This window comes from Pituophis catenifer, unplaced genomic scaffold (assembly GCF_029215685.1).
Source record: "Pituophis catenifer annectens isolate HBS135680 unplaced genomic scaffold, rPitCat1.0.hap2 SCAF_1, whole genome shotgun sequence".
Classification (NCBI taxonomy): domain Eukaryota; kingdom Metazoa; phylum Chordata; class Lepidosauria; order Squamata; family Colubridae; genus Pituophis; species Pituophis catenifer.
In genome coordinates, this window is record NW_027256881.1 from 140,401,876 (window position 1) to 140,428,264 (window position 26,389).

Here is a 26,389-nt window from a genome sequence, read left to right on the forward strand (position 1 = left end):
GTTCTGATGATCACAGCTCTGCCACGCAATTGTCAGAACCTCTTTTTTTGTTTTTGCTTTTTAAAAGCATTTTTTTACTACCTATTCGCCCGAACCGGTAGTAAAAAAATGCTTAAAATGTAAAAGAAAAGTTCCGACAATCAGCTAGCGACGCGCGATCATTGGAACTTTTTTTTTTTTTTACTTATTAAAGCATTTTTACTACCAGAGAACTGGTAGTAAAAAAATGCTTAAAAAGTAAAAAAATAAGTTCCGATGATAGTGCGTCGCTCAGCTGATCGTTGGAACTTTTTAAAAACATTTTTTTACTACCAGTTCGGCAAACCAGTAGAATTTTTTATTACCGGTTCGGGCGAACCGGCCCGAACCGGTAGCATTTCACCCCGATCCTATGCATTGGCTGCAGCACCAGCTCTACTCTTTACCGAGGTATGCAACAGACATTGGATGGAAGAACAGGATGATGATAAACACAACCAGAAGGTTGTGTCCAAAGTATGATAATACCAGTCACTTTTGTGGTCATGTCATTCTTGGCTGAAGTTTCCAATACTGGCGTATAGTATAAATTGCCAAGAAAGAAGGAGATATTACTTTTGACAAGTAAGCAGCTGAATTGCAATTCCATGAAACAGTTAAAAATTGGAAGAAGTGTTGTTAGACCAAAAAGGGAGAAAATGTACCATAATTCCAGCTTGATGCAATTACTCTGACAAGAATTTAAAATAAAATTAAAGTTAACAGCTTAAACTGATGTTTGAGGGTTTTAAAAAGATTTAGTTTCCCTTGGAACTCCTACGTTATTTGATCCAGTATAATCTCAGTGTGCGCTACTCATAATTCCTTTTCCTGAGTGCCATAAGCACTAGATAGTGTCCACCGGTTGTTACAAATGTCTAAAAATCATAAAATTATTAAACCTAGATTAAAGCGCTCAGTAAATCCGGTGTTATTTTAGTCTCCTGCCATATCCTACATTCACTACTAAATGGTTCTGTTGGCCTGCAAGAAACCGTCATAAAGCAACTATGTAAGGAGGTGTTTTGGGTTTGTTTCAGGGCAACATGAGCCAAGTTAACATGGCAACCAAAATATGTAACAGAAACATTTAAATGTTTTTCATAACTGGAACCCTTGTAACTCCATGAGCACATGTTGGCTTCTGGGCAGAGAGCTAACTAGAGATTTTGTGTGCATATTCTGCTACTTCATCCCACAATTGTATGTATGAAAATTTAACTATCCCGAGCATGAAGCAACATATTTTTAAGGTCATATTCGAATAGGCTTACTCATGTTGCATGGCAACCAAGCCCCACTCAAGTCTTGTTGATTTAGGCATTTGTCATGGATGATACTCAGAAAGAAACCACGGAGATAAAGTGATGCCTTTGATCTTCTTAGCGAGGCTGTAGAACGTCCAACTTTCTCTGACTAGTTTTTATTTTCCAAATAAAGTTATATTAGTTATATTGACCCAAAGTTTTCATTTATTTTGTCCAGTATTGCTTCAACCCTCAACCCCTTAAGCAGTTTCCCCTTCACCAAAGAGAGAAACAATGAAAGATGAGTTGCTCAAAGTGCAGGAGTTCCTATAAAGCCAGGGTAGAATCTTCTCCACCAATATTACTAATATCAGCCAACCCTACAAAGCACAGGAGCCACTTAGCCATTGGACTGGAGTAGAATTCCCATTCTTTATTATTTTAGATGGAAGTTTCAGACAGATGTGGAGAATTCCAAGAAGTGCTCTGATGTCCTTTTGTGGATGTTTTACTGATGGTCTCAATTGTTTCTAATGCAGCAGTTCTATAGGCTAGAGCAGTACCATTAGTTCCTACTACAGATGGGATAACTCGGGTGGCTCTGAGACATGGTGACTTCCTTAAAGCCTTCATGGGCCATGAGATTTAAATTGGAGTCTTCCCTCATTTCATATAATGCTATTCTAGTTCGTGCAGAAGTATTTTCCCTATCAGTCGTACCCCTATGGTAGATGAAAACCAGTATTCTATTACTTTTCTCAAGTGAGCAAAATTTAAAGGAAGTATAGAGCCTTATATCTATATAAGTATAAGTATATAGAGTATAGTAAGTGGTGCAGTGGCCTAGAAGTGAAGATACTACCTCCCACTCAGAAGGTTGAGAGTTCAGTCCTAGGTAGTGGCAGATGTTTCTCTCCAAGGGCGCGAAAAACCTCTGCTGTGAACTCCATGTAGGTGTCAGGAAGGGCATCTGGCCAGTAAACGCTCAGCTCCATTCAGTTGTCCTGACTTCATCCTGAAGCAAGGAATTACAGGGTCACAAAAAAAAAAAAAAAAAAAAAAGAGCTATAGTTACAGTATCTGCATCAAGGAAGGAAGCCTTAATTTCTGGAGTTATCACTATTAGGAGCATGTAAAGCGAGATCAAGAAATAGATCTGAAATAAATCTTCAATTAAGCCTCCTGCCTCCATAAACTATTTGCAGCAACCATATTGCATTTGCAGTATGCACTAAATGTTAAGAGAGCTGATCTGATGTAATGGTTTAAGGTGTGGCACTAGGAACAGAGAGACCAAAGTTCTAGTTCTCCCTTGGGCAAATCACTCCCATTCAGCCCAAAACAGCAGGCTCTGGGATAAGCTGGCTGATAAACAAACCCTTTATTGCATCATGCATCAATAGCAAGTGCACTGTTCAAAATAGGAGGAGAAATGATAACCGCCCCATGTCTAGTATTTGTTAGATTCCTAGATCTTAATGGTTGATGGTTAAGCAAGATTCCTTTGAAAGGTGATGCTGAAAAGTTTCTTGGATTCTTTGCCCTGGATTTCAGTACTGTACATGCCTGCAAATATTTCATAGTCAGGTCAGTGTCTTCATTCACTTCAGTGAAGAGACCAGCTTTAAATTGGACACTGCTAGTCTTGTCATACCATAAATTGTAATTATGGTGTAAGCAATGGAACTGCACATACTAGTAGGAGGACACTGAGGAGTTCTGTTCCTCAACTGTGTAAGGAGCAGATCTCAGGTTCAGTAAGGCTGCTAATCAGTGCTGGGTTAGATGCTGATTTGGTGAAGACTATGACCTATTTGGCATATCTTATTTTATAGCACTAGATACCACACAAAGTCCCACGTCATTCACCTCTTGTATCTTTTGAGGACAATCTAACATGATTTCTTTTAAAATGGCACAGTTTTCTTAAAAAGAAAAACATGTTTAGTCCTTCTGGAAAAAACAAACAAACAAACAAAAATTCCTTTCTGTGCTTGGCTTTGAGCAGCAAACACAACATATAGTGTAATCAACTAACATTTCCAAGTGGCATTCACAGGTTTGCAGCTGGTAGTTAACATCATGATTGATTAATCTCTTTAGATATTATTAGTACAATGAATTTTTATTATTTTCCACCATTTTATTTTGCATTAATATTTCAGAGCTCACCTGTAAAAAAAAAAAGTTAGATTTATGTCCATTTGCTCTTTTTAAAAAAGTTTCACCTTGTGTTTTTTTTTAAAAAAACGTAGTTAATTGTAGCTAGTTTTTTATAAATAATATAAAAGTGCTGAGTGATATTTTGTGGAACTGTTCCTGCATAGTTTTTTAAATTATTTATTTATCTATTTACTAGCTGGATACCAGTGCTTCGCTACGAAACTATGTGATGGGGTTGATAAATCAACACTTACAGCTTGGCAATTAATGAGTAGTTATGATTGGCCTCTCGTCTCCCCTTCTCTCCCTCAGGCTTGCCCCACAGAAACATCTCCTATCCTATCCCCTTCTCTCCCTCAGCCTTGCCACACACAGGCCTCTCCTATCCTATCCCCTTCTCTCCCTCAGCCTTGCCCCACAGAAGCCTCCCCTATCCTATCCCCTGGTTGCTGCCATGAAAGTGAAACTGAAAGTAAAACTCCTCTCCTCTGCTTGTGTTTTGCATTTGGAACAGATTTCTTTGCAGGTGGGGAGGGGGAGTAGAACTCCTTAGCATCAGAGGGCTGTTTGGAAAATGAAACAGTATTTGCTGTCTGAGCAAGAAGGAGACAGGAAGGAGCTTGGCCGTGACTTAGCTCAAGTGTTCTGTATTAAAGCTGCTTCCTGCTGTGAAAGTGAAACTGAAAGTGAAACTCCTCTGTTTGTATTTTGCATTTGGAATAGATTTCTTTTCAGGTGGGAAGGGGAAGTAAAACTCCTTAGCATCAGAGCGTGTTAATAATAATATAAGAAATACTAATGCTCTGATGGTCATTTCGAAAAATCCTTTCTTAGTGAGCACCTAGAAGCCAAGAGGAACATACATGGCAAATTTCAAGTTTGTAGGCTTTACGGTTCTGGATATTTCGTGATTAGGGCATGAGTGGGTTTTGCTTTTATATATATAGATTTGTGCCTGCCTCTATCATTTTTACAAATAATGCAAGGTGATGAACATATCCAACACACTTTCCTCCCATTTCCTCACAACAACAACCTTGTGAGGAGGGTTGGGCTGAGAGGGAGTGACTGGCCCAAAGTCACCATGCTGCCTTTCATGGCTAAAGTGGGATTTAAATCCACAGTATCCTGGTTTCTAGCCTGGTGCCTTAAGCACTAAACCAAACAGGCTATATAATATTGAATACTAGCTACATGGTTGCTGCTAATATACTTCAGTCACTCAAATCTCTCATGAATCCTTTATATTTTTGTAATTTCCTGTTCTTTGTTCTCAGTGTCTTAAAGGCTGTCTGTGCACTTCATAAAAGGAAACATCACTTGTTCTTCTTGATCTTGTTGGCATAGGTTCACATCCATCGTTCTCTGGCTTATTCCTCCAGCACTAAACGTCTCCATACAAACAATTGGTTTATTAGCCATAAAAATGTGAAAGTGCCCATGAAGAGTACAACGGTTGAGCAGTTACTCAAAGAAATAGCTTGCTCAAGAAATCTGTTCCCACATCAAGCCCTCCTTCACAGATGTGGGTACATCATATTGTAGCTCTACACTTAATTGCTCAACTCTTGATGTTTTCCAGCTTTAAAACGTTTCAACTGGCTCTCTGGAAAATATTAATAATGGGCGAAAACATAGTTTTGTCTGGAATAACTTGCTCTTCTCTGGATCTGTTTAGGAGGCACAGAAACAGGTGCATGTGAACCAACCCTAATGTGAAAAACCAGTGGAGGATTCTTTCTACTCAGTGCACACAGTATTATCCCTGGCTCCGTGCAATCAGCAAAGTATCTCAGATCTAACATGGACAGTGACAGACAATGGCAGTGGTCACTATTGTAACATCATGTAAGCTCTTGGGATCTTGGGGAAACATAATTGGAAATCTGTACTTTTCTCCAGGGTTTGGAAGTTAGATAGCATATACATTTAATATGTTAGTACTACTACTACTACTACTACTACTACTACTACTACTACTACTACTATTACTACTGCTGCTGCTGCTGCTGCTACTGCTACTACTGCTATGACATGGTTCCTTGGATTATATCCTTTCTCCCAATACAATTTTGTTGCAGAAACAGGTAAAGGTAAAGGTAAAGTTTCCCCTCGCAAATATGTGCTAGTCGTTCCCGACTCTAGGGGGTGGTGCTCATCTCCATTTCAAAGCCGAAGAGCCAGCGCTGTCCGAAGATGTCTCTGTGGTCATGTGGCCAGCATGACTAAAGGTCAAAGGTGCATGGAACACTGTTACCTTCCCACCAAAGGTGGTCCCTATTTTTCTACTTGCATTTTTAACGTGCTTTCAAACTGCTAGGTTGGCAGAATCTGGGACAAGTAACGAGAGCTCACCCCGTTACCCGGGGTTACCCCGGCACTAGGAATTTGAACCGCTGAACTGCCAACCTTTCGATCGATAAGCTCAGCGACTTAGCCACTGAGCAACCGCATCCCTTCCGCAGAAACAGGTAGAGACCTGAAAATGAAAATAACCTTGAAATAGTGTGCATATACCTGCTCAGGTGCTGGTGTCCCATCATCTACTGCTTTCTGGGTAGTGATCTAAGGGACTTTAATCCACAGGCTCTGATTCTGTGATTTTTCTGATTCTGATTCTCTGATTCTTCCTTAATCTACCTCAGCTGTTTATTTACTGCAAAAATTTGTATGCTGCCTATGCATATGATACATATCAAGAGTTTCGTCTCCTCAAGTCTTCTGCTTTCTTCTTCCCTGCCTGCTTTAGAGATTAAAATATCTAAGCAAAGCAGGAAATAGAATGTGAAATTTACGGCCTTTGAAAAGAGTGTCCTTAGATTGGAGCCTGATCACTGGAGATGTGTAATTTTCTGGCACTGAGTAAATGGGGAGAGAATCATAGGACTTACAGTACTCATTATAACTAGTAAATAGTTAACCAGAATATTTAAAAAAAAAATGATAGGAATTTTTGGAGGTTTTATGGTGCCAGAACCAGGATATCCACTGAATACTTTGGGCCAATCAGTTTTAAGGTCCTTCCTTTACTGCACCACTGCAAATGTTACAGATTTTTTAAATAAAATAATTCAGTTTCCAAATTGAACATAGTAAATTACAACTTTTCATTATTTTGTGGGGAATAAGATCAAGAAAAGAAAAGAAAAGTGTAGGCTCAGGTTGTATATAGGTTCATAGACATGATGTTCCATGATGGCTACAATGAAAAAACAAAACAAAAACCAGTTCCTATCAATGATTATCTAGATGTTGAAACTCAAACTGTCTGTTACTTAATGCCATTATATAGCTCAATGGCATGGAACATTCATGGTATACAAGGTCTAGTTCTGACAACCACATTTAAAAACAAGGATGCCAGAGAGTTGGAGAAGGTGCCAGAAAGTGATCAAGAGGAAACAGCTACTCATCCCTGGTTAGAAAGTGTTATGCTGTTTGCAGATTTTTAGGTGAGGAAAATCACATTAAAAAAAAAAAAGATGTCAAAAAAAATTCTGATTACACTAGAGGTGAAGGGAACACAGAGAGAAAGGAACAGAGAAAGAGAAGCTTTGCTCATAAGCAACTTATGAAGATCCAGGGCAGATTAAAGAAAATTATGAGTTCACACAATTCACACTCAAACCGTATTGTCACCAAATGCAGTGAAGGCAAAGATCATGGAGACTTTGAAAAGAATCAAATAACTTCGTGGACTGTAAAGGCAATCAGTGACTCTTAACTGTTCTCAACAGATCCTGGTGATCAGATGTATGTCTGTGAATATTGACTTCAGGGAAACAGCAACAAAAGCAGGATGCTGCCCTCATATCCTAAATATCTGGTTGACTACATGATTAACAGGTCTTGAGAAAAGATTTATGCCTGTATTTTTAATATGACTACTACGTTTTTATAAACGAAATGTCACTTTCATCCATCCCGGGGGATTACATTAGTTACAGCTTTGTGCAAAGCAAGGAGATCAGTTGAAATAATTCTCTGGGACTGATATCTTCCCAATGACGGCAGTGATCCTTGAGATCACATTGAGGAGAGTGATCCTTGAAGATCACATTGAGGAAATCGGGAATGGCCTTGAAGGACAGATGGAAGAGCAAAACAAGTTCAAGCTGAATCCATTCCAGGAAAATAATTCCAAAAAATGTCTTCCTGAACTCATATGACAATAAAATGAGGGTGGAGAGAAGACATTCAGACTAAAAATTCTCTTACTTGCTGTTACAATAAAAGTAATATCAATTTATACAGCATTGGGTCAGGGGTGAAATCCAATTTTTTCCCCTACCGGTTCTGTGGGCATGGCTTGGTGGACTTGCAGGGATAGGATATTGCAAAATCTCCATTCCTACCTCACTCCAGGGGAAGGATACTGCAAAATCTCCATTCCCACCCCACTCTGGGGCCAGCCAGAGGTGGTATTTGCCGGTTCTCTGAACTACTCAAAATTTCCACTACCGGTTCTCCAGAACCTGTTAGAACTTGCTTAGATTTCATCCCTGCATTGGGTTCTTAGTCTATTTCCCCTTGTTAGGGTAACAACAAGGATCATAAGAGAAAAATTAACCTTAATAAATAATGCAGGAGGATTGGGGTGGGGATGGAGGACCTTGTGGCATTCAAGAACTGGTGGTCATTAGCAATCTGTCATCCTAAAATAATAATTTTAAAAATGGTTCATTTGTAGTTGTATGGCTTTTAAACATCTTCTGCTATAGTAAATGACCTGGAAGAAAATAAACAATTTAATTCCAAAGTTTTTCAAAACAGAAACAACCCTGTGGTCTCTGGATTGGTGTAGTTGCATTGCATGTTTACTGTGGTGTTTTTGAATTTTCTTTCTTTTGTGTTTTTATCGTATTACATTCCTAATCCATATTTATACTCTCCCCTCCCTGCCCCTGCTTTGAAGTTTATCATAGCTAATATACATATGCTTTTATCTTAACATACATAGCATCATATTCGGTAAAAGTACTTTGAGTTTGCCCAAAATATGTAAACATTAAAAAAAAAGCCTCCTTCTGTGTGAGTCTGTTAAAACATTCTGAAATATATTTTTAAGGCATCTCTTTAACTTGCTTTTGCTGTCAGAGTACATTGTTCAGGGTGCCTACCAAATGCAGAAGCCCTGGGACAAATTTGTCTGGTTTTATCACCACTATGGTTTTGATGGACAGGACTACTTTCTCCAGCTACAACTGCTTTGCCTAAGATTTATTGCTGCTAGCATGAATTATATTTCTGTTTTATCTTGCAGATATTTGAAAAAGTTATTTCATTAACCTTCCTTCCTTCCTCCCTTCCTTCCTCCCTCCCTCACTGATGGTGCAGTGGTTAGAATGAAGTATTGCAGGCAAACTCTGTCCACAGTTTGGAGTTTGATCCTGATAGGGCTCAAGGTTGGCTCAACTGTCTGTCCTTCCGAGGTTGGTAAAATGAGGACTCAGATTGTTGGGGGCAGTAGGCTGACATTTGTAAACTGCTCAGAGAGTGCTGTCTAAGTACTATTGTTATTTCTGTTGTCCTTCCTCCCTCCCTCCCTCCCCTCCCCTCATTATTGTTTTTATGATTTGTCAGGAAGATTTCTTTAGAAATTAAGCTATAATGCAGTATTGACTATTGCTGAGTTACCCTCTAGTAACAGCAGATCTAGATGGCAAATCTAGACAGCATACTAAAAAGAAGAGACATCACCCTGGCAACAAAAGTTCGTATAGTCAAGACGATGGTGTTCCCAGTTGCAATGTATGGACCATAAGAAAGGCTGAGCACCAAAGAATTGAGGCCCTTGAACTATATGGTGCTGGAGAAGACTCTGCAAGTCCCTTGGACTGCAAGGTGATCAAACTGGTCAGTCCTAGAGGAGATCAACCCTGACTGCTCTTTAGAAGGCCAGATCCTGAAGATGAAACTCAAATACTTTGGCCACCTAATGAGAAGGAAGGACTCCTTGGAGAAGAGCCTAATGCTGGGAAAGATTGAGGGCAAAAGAAGAAGGGGACGACAGAGGACAAGCTGGCTGGATGGAGTCACTGAAGCAGTAGGCATGAGCTTAAATGGACTCCAGAGGATGGTAGAGGATAGGAAGGCCTGGAGGAACATTGTCCATGGGGTCGCGATGGGTTGGACACGACTTCGCAACTAACAACAACAGCAGCAGCAGCAGCAGATTATGGGGATAATGACAAAGTTGATCCACTCTTTCATGCCTCTCCTGCATAGAATCATGTTCAGCAGAATTGTTACCACTTCTATCTACTAACATATTTACAATTCTTCTAGCCTTAGACCCAATGAATTGAGTATGAATATTAAGCCACTGGATGAACATTTATTTCATTCTTACATTCATTTTTTTATTAAGTGGACCAAAGAGCAAGAAATGCGATAGACATAGACACTTTTTTTTACTGCAAGCCTTAGAGTTTCCTGAAAACAGTATACCTAGAAAAAAAAATAAACTATTGTGGCCATGTTCTTAAAAAGGTATGTAGATAGTCCTCAATTTACAACAGTTCATTTAGTGACTGCTCAAAGTTACTACAGCACTGAAAAAATGTGACTTATGACCATTTTTCACTGTTACGACCTTTGCAGCATCCCCATGGTCATGCGATCAAAATTCAGATGCTTGGCAACTGGTTCATATTTATGACCGTTGCGGTGTCCTAAGGTCATGTGATCACCTTTTGTGACCTTCCCACAAGCAAAGACAATGGGGAAGCCAGATTCACTTAACAACCGGGTTACTAACTTAACAACTTCTGCAAGCCAACTCTGGCACCCGTGCCATAGATTCGCCATCACAGGTTTACCCTAAAAGGCAGAACATCATTTTAAAAAACAAAAATACAATTTTGGGAGCAATATTTCTATTGCCCCTTCTTTCCAGGATTAAATAGATGTGGATGTAAAGGATTGAAGTTAGAGGCAGCACTGTAGTAGGCTTTGGCTTCACCTCTCTTAGTAATTATAGAAACAGCAACATGCCTCCTTCTAAAGCATGACCCAGGGCTCCTGGAAAGGGAGATTTGGTGTCAAAGCATTTAATGAAAAATCCACAGAAACCATTTGCTTGAAATCACCAAGAGGAATGGATATCCATTTTTGAGACCCTCAGCATTTGAGAGCTGCAGCAACAAGAAACACAACACACAACCTTTTGTGTGTCTGAGACAACATGCCCACAATAGTTTATTTCCTCTTCCGTTTGACCAGATGTCATTATTTTGCGCATCCCACCTCAATTCACCACTCTCCGTGTTTATGTTTTTGTAGTTCATTTACAGGACAAGACTTAGAAAAGATGATTTTTTTTTTTTTGAAAGGGAGGGAATTTATTTTTATGGCAATGTGACCCTTGTGGTATTTGGCTGCAAATTACCATTCAAGGCCAAAAGTTCAAAAACCACCTGTGGGAAGAATATCCTTTTTGGGATAAAATGGGCATTGGAGGAAAGGTGTGTTGAGACTGATGTTTATGATCAGGCTAAAAATAAGGGATGCTCTCGCCCAGGAGACTCCTGGTTTCCTAATGCGTGTTAGTAGCCAATAGGGAGCCAGATGGCACTTGGCCACGGAGAGATGAAAGGTCAATGGACAACTGGATGGGACTTGGCCTTTTTGTTGGTGATGGGAGACTTCATTTCTAGATCAGGGAAATTAACTTGAAAAGATTTCACCTATCAGAGCCTCGTTTCCTCTTGGAATGCAGGGAACAGACCAATAAAAATTTCGTTACCTGCCTTTCAAGTGAAAAGCCAAAGGTAATTTCTCCCACATTAATTCATTTGCTCAAGTCTCATTCAACAGCGCTGGACACTGATCTCCGTTCCGAAAGATCTCATTGCTGATGACAGTATTTTTGTCTGCAAAAAATAACAACATGTTGACAGTACAGGAACACATGGGGAATGTACAGCAAAGTGTTTTTATCTTGGCCAGAGGTTGAAAGATCTGTGGCTAAACAGGAATAGCAAAGCGACTCACTGTGCAAAGTTAATGAGGAAGCCAGCAGAAAGTTGAAAGTTTCTCCCACTCCCAATGCCTTTTTTTGCCCACTCTTGGTCCTTTTATTTCTGTGCAGAGTTAAAAAAATATCTCTGAAAGGATGATCCAATGAGTCACAGGCTATCTATTAAATAATATAGAACATGGAAGGAATGCATTCCTACAGGTTAACCACAGGTGGTAATAATGCTCCAGTAACAAAAATACTGAAAATTTTGAGTTTTAGGTAAATCACAAAGGCAAAGTACTTGCTTGGAAGTTTATGAAAAACATATGCAACCATCACCATGGCCTTTCTGCAGGTTATTATAGACCCATGATGGCGAACCTATGGCACGCGTGCCAGAAGTGGCACAGAGAGCCATCTCTCTGGGCATGCAAACCATCGCCTGTTGCTCTTTTGGGTTCCTGTGCGCCAGCCAGCTGGTCTTCACACATGTGGGAGCGCTGGAAACCAAAAGAGCAGCCGCCCAGTGCGTGCATGAGCACCAGGTGGCACATGCATTCCGGTTTCTGGCACATGCGCATGCACATGTTTCCATTTTGACACTCAGTGTTGAAAAGGTTTGCCAACACTGTTATAGACCAAGGCTACCTCTATTCCCATTTCTTCCTCTTGACTACATCTCCCAGCATGCACTAACTCAGTTTTGTGGTTTACAAGCACCGCCTCACTATATCAAAGAGCAGCTTTTGGGGCCTAGCTCTCCTTGTTAGGCTATAAGTTATAACTCTTATTGTGCATGGCTTAAGGCATATTTGTGGAGATTTCTAGGAATTATTCCAATCCATCTGAAACAGATGGGATGGATGCCCAAGAGCAAAACAAGCGAGAAAAGACCCATGCAGGGGCCTATCTCCTTCGTGCTTCGTGTCCATTCTGAGGACCATTCTGCTGGAGGAGCTGCCTAATTTTGCAATTAATTAAAGGAGTTCTGAACTTTTGCATTTTTCAATTTGGAATGGCTCACCCTGACAAAGGCTGACAATCTTCAGCTTCCATCCTTAGTTATTGCAAACCACGGAAGCAATCCTATCTACTTATTTATCCTAGCTGAGAATTTGATTCTTTTTAGGCCTTATGCTTGCCTTGTATTGCTCCAGTGGTCCCTTTGACCTCTTCACTTGATTTCTTTCCTCCGAAGCAGAGAAACAGAATAGGTAAATTACACCTCTGGCAGTACAAACAGCCTGGAGGCTTCTAATATTCTGCTAAGGTTAGTAGGCCCCTTCTGTAAACCTCTGAGGTTGCTCTTGACAATGATCTCAATATATTTTGTTTCAAAGGAAAATAAACTTCATTGCATCTTTCCAAAGCAGCAGGACCCAGGAGTCTACATTAGAGAAGCCTAGTGGGCAGCTGTGTAATCATTAGCAACACCAATGGGACAGGGACCTAAAGGTTCCTTAGCCCAGCCGGGAGTATAATTTACTATGCCACCATCACAAAACCAGCAAGTTAGCATAAGAAAAGCATGTCAGGAGGAGTGATGGTGAAACTAAACCAGATAAAGCTCCAGCAGGATTTTTTTTTAAAAAAAGAAAACCAAAAGAAAACAAAACCGCATAGCTCAAAATTTTAAAAATTGAACTATTAGGTGATATTCATTGTGATGAATATCATTTGTTCTTTTTTTTTCCTTTCAAAGGATCAATTGTGTTTCAGAAGAGGGGCTCTTGATCAGCACATATGTAAGCCTAATTTTCGATTTAGAGTATATCCAAACTATTTATTGCTTAATAGATGTTTTTCTCCATTGACTGAAGAACAAGCCTCTGTCTAATGTACATTAAGCATGGAACAAGAACTCTGGATACAGATTGAAGCCCTGTTCTGCTTGGCTGCTGAGTTGGGAAACACAGCACAATTTTTATGCCAGCTCATTTTCTGCTGGCTCCCATACTGGATGATGTCTCTTTTGTGCTGCCATGCAGAACAGTCCTTACATGGACATATGGGATGTCCTGGTATAAAGCATGAATGTTCCCTCACTAGGGATTAGCGGGGTGAAAGGAGGTTGTCCAGAAATTTTGCAGAATTTATATAGTAACTGAGTGTTGATCCATTGATTGTGACAGGAACTGACAGAGCATCTTATCGCCCAAGCTTGAAATTGTGGAATATATATATATATCCTCACAATGCATAGAGGTTTCCACCCTTGATCCAAGAGACTGAACACCAGGTGGAAAGAGGGTGGGCAGAAAGAGTCTGGTGAGTGTTAAAGCCATAGTCCTAAATGAAACCAGAGCATCCCTTAGTCCACGGGTATCAAATACGTGGCATCACATTGCTGTCACGTGACGTATTGTGATGTTTTCCCCCTTTGTGGAGCTGGGGTGGGTGTGGCCTACGCGTGACGCACCTGGCCCGTGGGCCGCTAGTTTGACACCCCTGCTAGTACATGAGTAAATGTACCCAAATGAGCTGCTGAGAGAATGTCTGAGGCAGTAGCAGACATGGGAGAAAGGCCATGGCAAGACAAGACTTTCCATGGGATGTACCATTGACGGGTGGCTGACATTGGGGAATCCTACCAATGGCTGGAAAGGGCTTGACTAAAAGGCAGCAATGAAGCACTGATCTTAGCAGCACAAAAACAGGCAGCAAACACCAAATATATAAAACCAGGGGTCTTTCACACTAGATAAGACTATGTAGAGGCCTCAGACCAGGGGTGAAATCCAGCAGGTCCTGACAGGCTCTGGAGAACCAGTAGTGGAAATTTTGAGTAGTTTAGAGAACCAGCGGTCCTAGTGGGGTGGGAATGGAGATTTTACAGTATCCTTCCCCTTCCACGCCCACCAAGCCACGCCCACAGAACTGGTAGTAAAAAAAAATTGGATTTCACCACTGCCTCAGACAGTTCAACGCATAGCGGCAGGGTATAAGATGCAGGCAGGAACAGCATACACTGAATGGCACAACCAAGTAGCTGGCTTCATGTACAGGAACATTTGCACAATGTATGGACTAGATCCTCCCAAGCCCAGATGGGAGATTCCAGAGAAAGTCATGGAGAACAAGAGGGCTAAGATCCTATGGGACTCCCAGAAGAGTGCAATGCTAGAAATAGCTAAGATACTGTGCAGAACTCTCAAACTTCCAGATCTGAGACTGAGGATGACACAAACAAGCCATAGGGGTAAGAAAGGATTTTTGTTATATATTCTTCCATTCAGTTATATCTGATTCTTGAAGATTGCCTGGAGAAGTCCCTGCAGTTTCCTTGGCGATATTTTCAGAATTTGTTTGAAAACATTTTTTTTTTATATTTCTCTCACTCACAGACCCACATACAATAGGAATTCCATGTACAGAATAATAACAGAGTAGGAATATATAGAGAAAGAAGTAACAGAATGTCTGCATTTAGAAAGTCTGCACTCCATTCATTCCGTATCACGTTTATTTAAAAACCTGTAGAGAAAGCTCTAAAGAGTCTCAGATGATCAGAAGAGGTCATATTTGGAAGAGAGCTGAGAAAGGGATGTAGCCAGCCATGATGCAAGGCCCAAAATATAAAGGGCATTTAGTTATAGTTGCGCATAGATTCACAGTCACTGATATTTGGTCCTGACATGTCAGAATATATAAACTACAAATTGCAATGCCCAGCATTTTTTTTTAAAAAAAATTGGAATGGGCTGCATACTAAAAATAAGCCTCGATGCCAAGAAAAATAGAGCACAATAGATTACATTTCTCCAGTCTGACCAATCCCAGCTCTGCTGTAGTCTAAGGCCTTCATGTCTCTGCTTATTAGACTGCCAAACACAATGGAAACACCTTTTCTTTTAGTTAATGAATATTAATTGTTGTGGCAAAAATGGAGGTGAATGTGATACTCTAGCTTGGGCTAGAAGATGCGGATACTCCATCATAGTCAAGAGTCTTGCCAGAGACACTCAGGATGATGCCGCCAGGGAGCCCTGAGCTCAGAGCACTTGATGGCACTAGTGAAGGAAAATGAAGATAAAATCTTGATAGCACTCGGGGGCCTTCCATTTGGCACATTATGCCTCTACCCAGCCTTTCTGTTAAGAAGAATTTTTTTTAACTTTGCAATGCCTATATTGAGCTGCTAGGGTGATGACAAGCATTTGGGTGAAAAGCAAAAATACCACTTGTCCTTGTTTTGTTGTGTTTTTGATAATGCTTGATTTCCAGACAACACATATTCCTGACATTTCTCCCCTCCTCTCCCTGCAACCCCCAGTGTTGGATGAGTCCTGCTTTAAAGAAGAAACAAGCAGACTAAAATCTTTTCTTTAAAAAAAAAATCTCATAACAGAGCAAGATAGATAAAGAATTTCTTCTCGCCTTCTAAATTTTGAAATGTTTCTTTTGCCAGGAGAACGAGCACGTGCTGGCAGTTAACTACTTTACCCAAGTGGTGCATGGAATCTGATTTCCAAAGAGGGCAAAACATAGAGGCCGTGATTTATTGATTGATTTTATTTATTTTTATCCTGTTTTTATAAATAACTCAAGCTGGCGCAGCCCCAAATACTCCTTTCTCTTCCTATTTTCCCCACAACAACAACTCTGTGAGGTGGGTTGGACTGAGAGAGAGTGACTGTCTCAAAGTCACCCAGCTGCCTCTCATGACTAAGACAGAACTAGAATTCACGGACTCCTGGTTTTTACTCTGGTGCTTGTGGGAAGTCAGCAGGTAAGGTTGCCAATTGTGACAGTGGGACACTGCAACTGTCGGAAATCTGGGCCGGTTGCCAAGGGCCTGGATTGCAATCATGTGACTGCAGAGGTGCTGCACCGTCCAGAACTTAGTGGGTCAGTTGTAACTACCACTCATTCAGTGCTATCAGAAATTTGAAGGGTCACTAAATGAGTGGTTGTTAAACATGGACCACCTGTATACATTTTGAGACTCAGTGAATATAGTATTCAATATAGTATTCATTCAGTAGATAGCAGTCCACATTGTATGGTTTTACATATCAGGACATAGTAAAAATCATCTGGTCCTTAGCAGTTCTTAAAAGTAGGTAAATATAATCTCAGATGAACAACAACACATGGCATATTATATCATGTCATCATTTATTTTACAAACAGAAAGCGAAAATGGAGAAGCCATGTGTGAAATTAATAAGGCAGCAAACAAACCTAATACTCCTTTTTTCTCCTATTTTTCCCATAACAACAACCCTAGGTGGGGTTTGAGGTGGGCTGGGCTGAGAGAAAGTGACTGGCTTAAGTCACCTGGCCAACTTTCATGCCTGAGGTAGGACTAGAATTCTTGGTTTACTGTCTGGTGCTTTAACCATTTAAACCAAACTGCCTCTCAATTTTATGATTTCCCACTCTCTTCTACAACTCTGAACTCTTAGTGGTGTCCTATACAGGGTTTAATCAGGTCCACTACAGTTATTTTTAAAAAATGATACTGTACAATAGTCATGTCAGTTTCATTCTTTTATTTCTTTCTTAATGTCTTTTCACATCATTGAAATCACATTTGATTTTCATGGAGTTGTCTATTGCATCTCCAATAGTCCTCTAACCAGGGTACATACCATGTTTAGGATGTTTTTGCCGTAGTGTGCAGTAGCCTAGTTACACTGAGCTACATTTGTAATTTAATCATTAATTCACCTGCTTATTAAGGGCTTTTCTCTATCTCTTGTATTTGATCCACCCTTATAATTTGCCCTTCATATATAAACAAACCTGACCATCAGCCCACCTTTGATTTTAAATCATTTATTATCAGGTTGACAAAGCTCCATCTTAATGACTGAGCCCAGTGTTTATTCTCTCCTTTCTAACTTTCTGAGACCTTTTCGTTTAGTACTATTCTCTGCTTGTGTTCATTAACCAGTTTCCCACCTAGGTGAAGTTTTGTGTCTTCTTTCATGATTGCTGAGTTTGCTCAGAGCCTTAGTTAAAAGCCCTTTTGAATGTTCAAGTAAACAGTAGACCATCCTTATCTACATGCTGGATAGTGGTTAGAGTATTCAGATTCAACAACTCCTACCTCTTAAGAGCATGCAAAAGTACTTTGGAGCAGTTACACTCATTCAATCTACCATGTCTAGGCCTACAGGTGTCTCAGAGAGTGGAGTTCAAAATCAAGCTAATTGTCTGGTTTTCCTATTTCTGCTAGGAAAATAAGAAGATATTCTTTTCTCTGCTCAAACTGCAGAGATCCTGCCTAGATCTTCTAGAGGAAAGTTGCAATATTTTTTTAAAAAAATGATATTCTCAAAGAATGCAATGTTTTGTGAGAAAGGGCAGCCTGCAGTTTCCTGAATTCTCTGGATGCCTTCTGGAAATTAGTGTAAATTGGATACTTACCAGTCCTCTGGCCTTTATTCCAGACATGAGCCAAGTTTTGATTATGAAACAAGCAATTTAAAATCAACAAATCAAGAAACCTGAGAACAGAAAGAGGTGATTTATTTTTTTTATCTTCCATTGATCAATAAGGTTTAGAATTCAATTGTTGTCACTAAGACACCCAAAGTATCAATTCAGAGAGAGGTTTGGTGTCTGTCCTCCACCTCTGGTAGTAATTGACCTCTCTAATTTTATTTGTTGATTTCTATAGCTGCCACCTCTGCAAAGGGCTCTGGGCAGCTCACAATTCAAAATTCTCTTCATCATCTAACAAACATTAAAAAGCCTTTATTTTCCTTCCATTGCAGGGTGGGTGCAACATGTTGATATGACTTGGTGTCAGTAGTGGGTTTCAATTTAGTTTGCTACTGGTTCACTTGTCCATGTGTACACTTGCACACGCTCGCAACACTTCTGTGCATGCACAGAAGCTTCTGCGCATGCACAGAAGCATCCGGGCGGGTGGGCGGAGCCTCCTACCGCCACCGCTACTGATTCGCCCGATCTGGGGCGAACCAGTAGCAACCCACCAGTGTTTGGTGTGGTTTCAGTTTTGTTTTTGTTTTTTTGTATAATTTATGAAATTGTTTCATTGTTTTAGAGATTTCTTTATGACAATTTGATTTTATGCTAGGTTTTTTTTCCTGCTTCTAAAAGACATATATTCTTTCCAGAGATCAAATTCCCCTTTGCCTCCAGTTTGCATCACCACACTTTGATATCTGAATAAACACTTTCCTGTTACAATTCTAGGTCTTCTGGACTCCAAATCCTTACTCATTTTATTATTTAAAACTGCTGAGTCTCTTGCTCCAGAAAGCTAAATCTTATTGCCCTCATTGACTCCTATTACGCCCCTTGAAATTTGCCTGCTTGTTGCAATATCCTTATGTTTAGCCCCCAATCTCTAAAGAGTTTCTCAGAGCCATCCATATCCTTATTCACCAGTCTTCCTGAGTCTGCTCTCTATCCGTGTTATGTAGCTGCCATTTTTTTCCCTCTTGCTTTTGTTTTTTATTCATTTTGTAGATTTTTATTCCACCTTTATTACTTTATAAGTAACTCAAGGCAGCAACAATACCTAATGCTCCTCCCTCCTCCTAATTTCCCCACAGTGACAACAACTCTGAGAGGTGGGCTGAGCTGAGGAATGGCTGGCCTAAAGTCACTCAGTGGCTTTCATACCTAAAACAGGAGAAAAACTCACCATCTCTTGATTTCTAGACCAGCACCTCAATGGTGGGTTTCAAATTTTTTTTACTACTGGTTCTGTGGGTGTGGCTTGGTGGGCGTGGCGTGGCTTGGTGGGCGTGGCTTGGTGGGCATGGCAGGGGAAGAATACTGTAAAATCTCCATTCCCACCCCACTCCAGGGGAAGGTTACTGCAAAATCCCCATTTCCTCCCAATCAGCTGGAACTCGGGAAGCAGAGAATAGATGGGGGCGGGGTCAATCAGGGATGGTATTTACCATTGGTTCCTTAAAACATTTTTAAAAATCATTTGAAGACTTTAAAGATCAACCATGGCAGGCAAAGCCCTCATTTCTGTGGCAACTGCTTCCTTTTGTGTAGCAAAATTTCTTTTCCCAGACCATGAGTTATGTTCTAAGATTCAGGTCCAAATAAAGGCAAAATCCCACGGTGAGGCACACTGGAAAAACAGCCAACTTTTATCTGGTTTCGTGTCAAAATCATGGGAAAATGTGGCATATAAATCTGCCAGATTTTACACAATGCTGGGCTAGGATCACACAGGAAAAAGGAGATTCTAACAACCTTCAGATAAACCTGATCTTAATTTTTCAGGCACAGAAACAAACAGGTCTTGCAAGTTTTGGACTTTTCTTAGATCAGGCCTCAATGTTCCATTCATACTGATTTCTTTCTCTTTTCTGCCTAAACTATTTTTTTTTAAAGTTGGCTACATTATGGGCAAACCTATCAGGAATTTGACAGCAAAGCCAAGATCTGCTTGGAACCTGTTCATCTCACAACTCTAAATCTAAATATCATTGTTGCATTTTTACTTTCTCACTGTTTCTTTCTCCTTGTGTGCAGAAAAAACATTTTTCTCAGAACATGTCCTAAAAACGGTTGTGAGAAAATGCCTCTTCTGAAATGGTTTAAAACAAATGCTCTCATGGGCATCTTTTTGATGTCTGCAAAGCCCTCAGCACACCAGTTTAAACATGTTAGAAACTCTGCTTCAGGGAGTCTATCTTCACTGTAAACTGGACTCTTTCATGTTAAGCAAGAATTCATATGTAAGTCCTGTGTTCAGACAACTGGTTGGAGGGGCTAGGCCATACTATTTGGGGGGATCCTGAAAAGGATCTTGGCAAACACCCCAAACAGTCATTGTTGAGTTCTCCATGATTTGCTTAGATATCCAGATGAGAGCTCAAGGGGCAGATAAACTTAGTAAAGTCAACCCTCTGATTTTTAGTCCTAGTAAATTTTGCACTGGAAGCCTGTATATTTGGCTAGAAGGCTGAAGCCTGCAATCCCAACACATCTGGAGGGTTGGATGAGGGAAGGCTGGCCTCAAATTAGAGCAGTGGGAGGTCTCAGCCCAGATGTTAAGATGTGCCAATATGAATCTTTTTTCTCTTGACAAATAGAGGGAGGGGCAGAGGGGTGTCATCATCTCATAAAATCTCCAAACAGCTTTTGCTTTACTTTGCAGCAGGGGTGAAATTCAAAATTTTTCCCTATTTTTCCTGTTCTGTGGGCGTGGCTTGGTGGGTGTGGCAGGGGAAGGATATTGCAAAATTTCCTTCCCACCCCACTCTGGGGCCAGCCAGAGGTGGTATTTGCCAGTTCTCTGAACTACTCAAAATTTCCACTACCAGTTCTCCAGAACTTGTTAGCACCTGCTGGATTTCACCCCTACTTTGCAGGCTATAACACTTTCCAATGTCTGCACAACATTCTTAGACAAAATCTTTATCGGTAAATTCAGTAGGCTTATGTTTATGGTCGTCACCATTCTCTCTCCATTTTGATTTTTTTTTTGGAAGGCTAAAATAATAAATTGTTAGCTTTAAGATATCTGTCTAATGTGACTCTTCTGAAGGCGAGACTAGCAAACCACAGTCCAAACCTTATTGAGCTAATTTGTATTATATACAATGGTATTTTTGTATATTAAGGGGATGTTTCTAAAGCACATCCAGTAAACTCCAAACGCTTTTAGGATCGCCCCAAGCTCTCCTGAGTTGCTGGTGATTTCCGGTAACTTCACATTACATTTAAGTGACTCTAAGGGATGAGAATTTGGGGAAATGATAGTGGGAACAAAGGAGATTAGTATATCCAGATGGGTTTCTTGTGGGCCAGTTCACATTTTGCTGTGATCACTCTTATTTCCTCAATTTGTCCTACCCACATATGGGCCATTCTATCTTTTACAATACCCACATGTAGGTTTCTGCTGGGATTTAAGAGGAATGATATATCCAGTTCCCACACACCAATGTATAATGTTTCAGCTTTTCCAGATGCCCAGTATTCTTGTTGGTTTTGTTAGCTGGGAGACTAGTGGAGAGATTTTTTGATGTAGTTATAAGGACAAACGAGGGGGAGCTGTCACCTATAAAGATATTTTGAATGAGAAAAGAGAATTAAAATTTACTCCTCTCTCTTAGCTGGAGACTATGATGTTCAATGTGGAAGTTGAACAGGTGCCACTGGTTTGCAACTGTGCTGTGGTAATTTTGATCACGCAATCATCCTGTGAGGTAACAGTAGGTTAGATTGAAAGTCACTTTTTGGCTGAGGAGCCACTTAGTTCAGGAGCCATGAAGAAATGAGAGAGGTTTTCTAAATACTTCATAAATCTTCTGAGAAGTGTGCTAAGAAAGGAGGCACAGTAGCATCTAATTATGTCAAAGGAGAACAAAGACTCAAGAGTTATTTTACCTTCCGGCTTTTGTTATACAAGAAGTCACTCACAATCAGAAAGACTGGAGACTCTGAAAATGTTTGGGGTGATGACGGATGAGGTAAAGTATGCTGTGAAAGACTTTCAGCTTTAAAATGTTTTATGCTTTAAAAGACATCATGAAGAATAGCTGCATTCCAGAGCAGCAACGGATTTGGAATGCCTTAGACAGCAATGATAAATGGAAGACACTCTATTTGTGTGCATCTGCACACAACGGAGGAACATACAGGCGTGTTTGGTATGTGCGCACAAGCAGGTGTTTCAGTTTGGTTTCTTTTGTATCAAAACAGCTTATTTTCCACTAGGAACATGGAAGATTGATTCCTTCCATATTATTTGCCGCTGGGAAACCGAGCAAAAGATTCAAAAAACAGCTCACATGAATACAATGCATCCCAGCAGGACTACTCAAAAGTGTTTAACACCGATTGCTTGTTGAGAGAACATGAAACCATGGGCTAGAGTGTATATGTGCAAATGACAGGCCTTGGGGTCCATGAGGTCCACATAGGTGCCCAAGGAACTCTCAGCCCCAAAGCCCCCACGGATGGAAGGAAAGGGACATTGGGGAAAGAGTCCCATGCCTATCTTCCTCCCCAAAAAGTTGGGCTGCTCCCAGCCTGCCAGACAGCTGTTTGTCCAGTGGAGGAGATGGGGATCTCTTTCTGCTGAATCAGTAAGTAACAGAGTTGGAAGGGACCTTGGAGGTCATCTAGTCCAACCCCCTGCTCACGCAGGAGACCTATACTAGGGATTCAAACTGCCAAACTGCCGAACTTTCTGATGGACAAGCTTGGTGTCTTAGCCACTGAGGCACCTAGCTAGGCAGAGGGAGATCTTACCTTTTCCTCCACTGGCAGGAAGATGCTTTGAAAGCTAAGCCATACTGGTTGTCACTGACAAAATTCCTGATTGTCAATTCAAAACGCACCATTCAAAATGCACTGAAGATGACTCCTCGAATGGTGACGAAACATTTGCAACCAAATTGCCAATGTCGGAGCTCAAACCAACAGCCTAAGATTCTTGCTTCCCAGAGAATCTCATTGTATTGGGAAGGGAGATTTGAATGTCTGTTTTGCTGCAAGGCTGAGATGAAGAATAGAGTGGAAACTTCCTTTCCGCCTTCCACCTTCCACCTTCCACCTTCCGCCTTCTCCTTTCCTTTCCTTTCCTTTCCTTTCCTTTCCTTTCCTTTCCTTTCCTTTCCTTTCCTTTCCTTTCCTTTCCTTTCCTTTCCTTTCCTTCTTTCCTTTCCTTTCCTTTCCTTTCCTTTCCTTTCCTTTCCTTTCCTTTCCTTTCCTTTCCTTTCCTTTCCTTTCCTTTCCTTTCCTTCCCTTCCCTTCCCTTCCCTTCCCTTCCCTTCCTTTCCCTTCCCTGACAAAAATGTCAGAAAATCTCATGTATATTTTTGATCAATTTACCTCCATCCGGACCCTAAACTTAATCTTAATATTGTTATATTCTTCTCCTTCTCCTCCTTTCTTTATACTACTTTATTAAGATGTTTTATATATTGTACACTACTCAGTCTCCTTCTCAATTGGGGTGGATAGTAAAATGTATAATTAAATAAATGCCAAGTATACATTTGAGGGTTTTTTTTGTTCTTGAGTTTGGAAAAGTTGCACAGAAATAAATGAAAATAGTATTTAGAGCTGTGGTGTAGAAAATAGTTTGAAGTGAGGGCAGAAGCCATGTATACTGTTTAAAAATAAATTAAGAAGTAGAAAATACATAAATTTATGATATGAAAGGCAGTATATTAGAATTTTTTTTATTTGGACTTAATGACATCCATTTAGAAACAAGGATGAAAATAACAAGATACTCTTGGGACTCACTTCAAGCAGATTTAAAGCTGTTTTCCACTGCAGCCTGTTTTGTTCACTTCTTTGCATTCTAAAGAAGACAGCATATTATTACTTGGCAGTTAATAAACAAAAATAAGAAAATTATGCTGAGGGAAAAAGAGGGAGAGTTTAGGAAAAGGGCCTTTAAGCCATAATTGAATGTCACTTTCTGAATTTTTATCCAAAGAGTCTACCTGGAGAAGAAAATTTATTGATTATCTTTGATTGATTAGACCACTCAGTCTCCTCTCTATCAGCAGCTATTATTAGAGCAAAACAATTGAAATGTCCTGCATGGATTGTACAATCTAATCTATTGAAAGATGAGTCCTATATAAGTCAGTGAGGCTCATTGCCAAGAAATTGGGCATAGAAGTATCGTAGTGAGTTAGGTGCTTGCTTATTTATTTCAAATATAATCAAAAATATTTGGTTCAACTTTAGGTCACTTCTATCTTGCTTTGAGCCAGAAATTCCAGATGTCATCATGAACTGAAATATAATTTGGGAATGATAGCAGCAAAACATAATCAAATGAAAGATCACAAGTGCTGCTCAATTTCCTGAACATCAGCCAAGCCAATAAAATGTGGGATTATGCAAATTGTGTTGACATTCCTCATTTCATCTGGAATCTTCAGGCTGATGAGTTGGTGGTCACAAAATAATTATACATAAGAAAGCTTACTCAGTATGCATAGCCAAAAAATGATGTTTGAATGTTAATGTTTCCTTCTCTCTCATTACCTTCTTCATGGTCAGTATAATTTACAATCCCAATGTCATTAAAAGAATATACTACTGGAAATAAGAACGGCTCGAAAGGTGATCACCAGAGATTTGCAGTCTGGCAATCACATTTTAGTAAACTCCCTTGAAAAGGTTAACAAGTTGCAGCTGAGAAAAACCCGGAATGAAGCTGCCTTCAAAATTGTTTGGTAGGTTTTTAGCATGTCTAACCTACTCATTCGTTCCCCCCAATTTGAGATCAAAGCTAAACCACACATTCAGTTCACATTCTTAGACACTACCTTTTGACAGTACATCATGGTGAAATCAGATTTTTGAACTTTTCTTTACATTAGTAAGTCACCCCACCTCTCTGTAATATTAGCAATTCCAAGGGAAGAGTATTTATTCATAAGTTTCTGAGCTCAATTTAAGTTCTACATTTTAATGGTAATGTCCCATAAGATCTGGTATCATTCTAGGGTTCTCTGTGTGTGTAAATGTCCAAATTGGTCCTTAAGAGTACCTTCATCATAACATGATACATTTGGAGAGAGATGTAATATTTTGGAATGGGTTCTTGTGTTTTACAATTGAGCTGAAAAAACCCTCCCTCCCTCCCTCCCTTCTTCGCTTTTATTGAAAATTTGCTTGATAGCAACAAACTATTCTTGGGGAAGGAGAGGGGGAAATACTTCCTTTCCATTTCCAATAGTCGGAACTGTGTTAGTGACAGCTACACCATATAAAAGGAGCCCACACAGCATCAAAGATTTCATCATGGGTTTCCATGGAGGTGACAGAAGTGGCAAGTGATCATAAATGCACGATAACATCTTCATGCAAATGTCATAGTTTACATAGATATACAATCAGAGGTGGGTTTCATCAGGTTCTGACCAGTTCTGGAGAACCGGTAGTGGAAATTTTGAGTAGTTCGGAGAACTGGTAGTAAAAATTCTGACTGGCCCCACTGCCATCTATTCTCTGCCTCCCAAGTCCCAGCTGATCGGTAGGAAATGGGGATTTTGCAGTAACCTTCCCCTGGAGTGGGGTGGGAATGGAGATTTTACAGTATCCTTTCCCTGCAATGCCCACCAAGCCACACCCACCAAGCCATGCCACGCCCACCAAGCCACACCCACAGAACTGGTAGTAAATTTTTTTGAAACCCACCACTGTATACAATGGTAGGTATTTGTTAGGATGAAATCATTTTCTGAGTTTGTGTGCATGGAGAGCGGAAGCCGGAACTGGACTTGGCTAAATGTGAGATGAGGCCAGGCTGTCAGAGGAGCCTGGAAGAGCCATCGCTGGTGTCAGCTGGTATAGTCTAATTCACCCCTCTCACAATGCACCAAGGCTGGCGTGCAAGCACTGAACAGAATGAACTAGCGATTTAGGCCATCAGGATTGCATTGTGGGTCTAGCATGTACATTTCCCTGACATTTTATGCCATATGCTAAATAAATAAATAAATAAATCATTTTATGGATGTCATCAATTTGGAGCCTTTGCGGTTTGTTATGGACACTCTTCAATGTCACTGTATGCCTCGGCCCAAGATGGATGATGGATGCCATATTCCAGGCCATCTGTAGGACTCCTTTGCTCTTCCTTTTCTTCCAGCAGGAAATAAGGTAATAGCTCAGAGTTGATGGCATCTAGAATTGATTGATTGATTGATTGATTGAATTTTGCTGCTGCAGAACTCCAAACAGACTCTGGGTAGGAGGACAATGAAAGAACCTTTGTTTGATCCAGCAAAACATTTTTTTAAAAAAATTCACATAAATATAGTTAAATAAATGCCTTTAAAGAGCACCATATTTTTATGATATTTAGTATTCAAGACATTGTTTCTCTGGTCACTTCCTATAGTGCAGTAGCATATAGTATCAGGTTGCTATTTTTTACGTGCAGAAAACAAATAAGTGAATAATTCTTTTTTTTCCCCAAAAAATGCTTTTCATTTTTGTGCTAAATGCATGATACTCAGCTTCAGGCATCTCTGCTGAATAACCGTATTATTATTCATTTGAAAAGTTATGG